A 4,725-nucleotide genomic window follows, 5' to 3' on the forward strand; every position below is an offset into this window, starting at 1 on the left:
TTGCATATGGGTCTATAAAATCAAACACAATTCTAATAAGAGCATTGAAAGATTCAAGGCAAGACTTGTTGCATAAAAAGTTTGGATTATTTTGATACAGATACCTAATGCAAAAAGGGACAACTTTTCTAACCATCACAAAAATATAGATAGTGTAACTTCAATTAATCACATATCATCATTTAACTTTTACATATTTAATTATTTATTAAATAGTACATTTGTTTGTTATTTTCAAGACACTTAACACTAAAAGTAACATTATACAACTTTTTGAGTTTGGTAAAAAAAAATTCACCATGCAAAAATTATGAGTGATTCCCCATAGCTCTTACATCAATAAACAATTGTCATTTACATCACCTAAATATAAACAATGCATTACATGAAAATGTCTATATGATCAACTTGGTGTTACTTCCTCCATATCAAATCAAATATACACGTTGATCAAATCAACCTTATTCATCATGGTTCATGACTACAAACAAGTTTTGTTGTTCATTCCTTGGTTATAAACGCGAATGAATGGAATTAACAGTCCTCCTAGTTTATGTTGATGGTATAATCATAGTAAAAATAATCTATAAGAATTTAAGCAATCAAAGGAGCTCTACATCAAGCCTTCAAAATTATAAATCGACCATACTGTTGCTTGAAATGTTGAGATACCTTAAGCTTTATCCCAACAAAGCTTACTATTCCATAAAAATTCCTCATTTAATCTCCAAGCTTCTCTTATATAAATTGGGAGGTTGTAGAGATACAACAAGATCAATTTCAAGATCTTAATTCTTCATTTCAAGATCACTCATCTCATGGATAACAAAGAAGCAAATTAATCACTTGCATCGGATGAACCTTGGACTAAAACTTACAGTTTTACATATAAAGCAAATTTGCCACACCCAACATTTAAGTCCATTCTAATACAAAGCATTAATCATCCCCATAATGTTCCTTGGAGGGTTTTGATATTCCTCAATTCATCTCCTGAACTTCTCTATTGCAAATCGGGCAAATTAAAATATATTTTGTTTTTATTATTCTCATTATCCCCTTTAACCTGCGAATTACATTTATTAAAGTAATACACTTCTGATTATATCTTTTCATGTGGGTTAAATAGAGTGTATGGCATAGTTACTAGTAAACACCTTGGTGTAAAGTTAAAATAAAGGCATTTATCAGCGAAACTTCCAGCACTGTTTTAGGCCTCCCATGAATCAACGTAAGAACTTATGAAAATTAATCCATCTTAACTGGGATTATGAAGGCCAGTATTACAAGAAAAATTACAAAGAAATCAAATAAAAAAGACGTTTCATTTAAATGAAAAGAAATTCGTTTATATTAGGTGAACCATCATCAGTAAGGATATTTCATCTCATCCACAACATATGTTGTGTAGGAAGGTGTCCTAAGATTTATTCCAAACTCATCACATGATAAATTAATTTAATTGAATTTGAAATTAAAATTATTGAGCAAATTGTAGATTCAGAAAAATAAAATATATTTAACTTCACAAAAATCAGATCAAGTGTTGGATTATATATTTTGCTTCATCATTATCTACAAAAGTTAAACCAAATTAAAAATTTAGTTCCCCGACGTCCAATTACCGCATTAAAATTACAGCAGTGGATAGCGAGGGGAACACAATTATAGGCTTCAGTTAAACATTGCAAACACAATTGAAAGGTGAATGCATCATTAAATATAGATCTGAAGCCACAAAAATCAATAAATTAAAATTAAAAAATTAGAAAATAATCATTAAAGAGATAAATTGGGAGAAGGACAAGTTAACTCAGCCCCTTAGATGTTCAATAAATCTGCGATCATTCCCGCAAATCATTACAGGTCTGTTAAGAACTCATCATCGTTAAAACTAATCATTCTCCCCATCCAAAAACGAATAAATCTAAATTACAAATGAGGAGAATTTAGTTGTTTTCTCATTCTCCCACAATCAATAAAAAAAGATTGCGGAAGTGAAAAGAAAAAACAACACATATTACTATTGCTTCAAGGGAACGAGTCTAAAGGGAACTGAAATTATCCCAACGACCAGATAGTGAAGCCTATTTCAATTGCAAAATGTATCGTAGGAAGAAAAAAAATGACTAATCGAAACAATACTGATAACCTAATTTCAGGAAGAGGGAAAGGTAAGAGTAGAGGAAGTGAAAGTGAACGGCGCATGATGTGTATAGCCTGTTTGGTTCCTTATATAATGATAATCATGAGTGATCTGAGGGCTTGTAAACGAGTAATCTGACGGCGTGTATTGTTTAAGACTGGATCAAACCCTAATAGCGGTTGAATAGAGAATACCGTTGGATCTGAATTTGAGTAATAAAAAGCCCAGAAAAACCAAAATTGTGAATTTCATTTTAAACAAAGTGGGCCTTCTTCTTGCACCTCTATTTTTGCTATTAAGTGTTATATTTTTAATATATATTCGATATATTGATATTCCATGGTATTAAAACCTCATAAGATAAGTGAACCAGAATGTATTGACCGGGAAAATTCACTTCACTATATTTGGTTTCTTTTCTTGTCTGGTTGAAGCTTTATTAACTTCCAAGTTTGATTCGTATTAATTGCTTTCAATTATTTTAGCATATGGCATTCTTCCAAACTTCGAGTCTTTTTGAATAATTTAGTATTAATCTGACCTTTTTGAAATTCATTTTTATTTTAGAAATTACTCAATCTTTCAAATCAAGCTCTTGGAACTTACTTGATTCCATAGAGATGTTTAGTTTGAAAATAAAATTTGGGCGAACAGAATCCTCAAATCCAAGAGGTTGTTCGACATACACTTCTTAAAAAATAAATCCATTTAAAAAAGAACTCTTAACATCTATTTGATATAAAACAATATCATGATTAATAGCATAAGAGAGAATAAGTTTGATTGCCTTTAACCTTGTAACTGGTGCAAAAGTTTCATAGAAATCTATACCTTTCTGCTGACAGGGTCGGTGCTTTGGGCGAATCAAAAGAGTGGTGCCTCTATAATTTTGTTAAACAATAAATACATAAGGATAAAAGGAATAATTGGATAAAAAACACATTTCCATTTGACATTATGCAAAAAGAATACAATTATGAATATTTAAATCAATGTTTATACTACATCAATACATAAACAACTATAAAGATACTTCTTCTTATTCTTCTTATTTAAATATCATCCTCTTATCATTTTTTGTTGCAAAATCATTAATACTTTGTTCATAATCAAGGTTCGTCAAAAAATTATTTTCAATTAAAATCAATGCAAGACTATTTAATCTATCTTGTGACATAGTAGATCTCAAATAAGATTTTAATAATTTTAATTTAGAAAAACTTCCCTCACTAGATGCAACACTGATATGAATAGTCAATATTATTATATAAGCTATGCATGCATTAGGAAAACAATTAAAAAAGTCTTTAAAGAACTCAATATCATATAGTTTGATTTTGATTCAAGTGTTAAAACTTCTCTAATAACTTTCAAATCTTCAAACAAAATTTCACCATCAAGATCAAGAGAATCGTCATGTTTAAACAAGTTTCAAGATGTTTATAACATGCTTTCAAGTCTCTATCAAATAATGATCTAAGTCTTTCAATACTAAACAAGAATCCAAAAATATTTTCATGTGTTATATTTGTCAAATCTTCTATCAAGTGAGCTAATTGTTTAATCTACAATATATAAGAAATAGTGATTTCAAAAAGACTTTTCAGTAGACTCGAGATTCAGTTGTGTGGGTTAAGATGAATTTTCATCATTGTGTTGTTTTCTAGGAATTTAACGTTTTTGAATAAACACACATTTAATCTTCATTTCATTCCCAATCTTTTCAGCACTAGCCTTAGCATTAACAAATCCAGATTCTCTATATTCTTTTATTAATTTTGACTTTATAGTGCCCGTATATATTTGTTAGCCAGTATTTTTTCAAAAAAATAAATTTTAGCAAATATTTTCATAATAGAAAATTCTCTTTTAATATAGATAACGATAAAAAAAATTGGTGCCCTTAAAATTATGGGGCCGTGGGCTCCTGCCCCGCGAGCCCGTGCTCAGGGCCACCCCTGTCTGCTGACTATAGCCTTGAGCTGCTAGTGTAGCCTTGTTTCTTATAACCTCTCCTTGTTCATTCAGCTTGTTTTTGAACACTCATTTTGTTCCAATAATGTTTTTCTGATTTGGTCTAAGGACTAGATCCCAAACATCATTTCTTTAGAAATGGTTCAACTCTTCTTGCATAACTACAATCCACTAATTATCTTGAAAAGCTTCATTCACTGAAGTTGCCTCAATCGAGGAGATAAATCCTATCATAGAATTTTCATTTCTGAAGGCAGATCTTTTTCTCAAGGGTTCATCTTTGCTTCCAATGATTAGCTCTTTAGGATGATAAGATTTATACTTGAAAGATCTCTTGGGAGGATTGAAGCTTCTGAACCATCTAGATCTTCTTCAGAATTTGCAACTTTTAAAATATCTTCAGGAGTTGGGTCAGTTTCTGGTGCACCAATATCTTAGCAAGCAACTTCTGAACTCCTAGCTTCTAAAGGCCCGACTTTTGGATATTCTTCAGAAACAAAACTTTCAACAACTCCGACATTTCATAGTCAGGCTCTTTATCATCAAGTTTTACATGTATAGACTCTTCGACCATTATGCTTTCAGAGTTATACACTTTGTATGCT

At 30.6% G+C, this 4,725-nt stretch overlaps 4 non-coding genes across 4 annotated transcripts; all 4 read right to left on the minus strand.

Moving 5' to 3' along the window:
* Positions 1 to 1,128: 1,128 nt before the first annotated feature.
* LOC131629727 (small nucleolar RNA snoR83) lies at positions 1,129 to 1,269 on the minus strand. Its single transcript, XR_009292082.1, has one exon. It is a non-coding gene; the product is annotated as a small nucleolar RNA snoR83 (small nucleolar RNA).
* Positions 1,270 to 1,494: 225 nt separating this feature from the next.
* On the minus strand, positions 1,495 to 1,578 carry LOC131629728 (small nucleolar RNA snoR31). The gene has a single exon (XR_009292083.1). It is a non-coding gene; the product is annotated as a small nucleolar RNA snoR31 (small nucleolar RNA).
* A 20-nt stretch (positions 1,579 to 1,598) lies between these two features.
* On the minus strand, positions 1,599 to 1,738 carry LOC131629729 (small nucleolar RNA snoR136). The gene has a single exon (XR_009292084.1). It is a non-coding gene; the product is annotated as a small nucleolar RNA snoR136 (small nucleolar RNA).
* Positions 1,739 to 1,807: 69 nt separating this feature from the next.
* Positions 1,808 to 1,893, minus strand: LOC131629726 (small nucleolar RNA SNORD25). Its single transcript, XR_009292081.1, has one exon. It is a non-coding gene; the product is annotated as a small nucleolar RNA SNORD25 (small nucleolar RNA).
* Between the last annotated feature and the right edge of the window lie 2,832 nt (positions 1,894 to 4,725).

Source organism: Vicia villosa, unplaced genomic scaffold, assembly GCF_029867415.1.
Source record: "Vicia villosa cultivar HV-30 ecotype Madison, WI unplaced genomic scaffold, Vvil1.0 ctg.000600F_1_1, whole genome shotgun sequence".
NCBI lineage: Eukaryota > Viridiplantae > Streptophyta > Magnoliopsida > Fabales > Fabaceae > Vicia > Vicia villosa.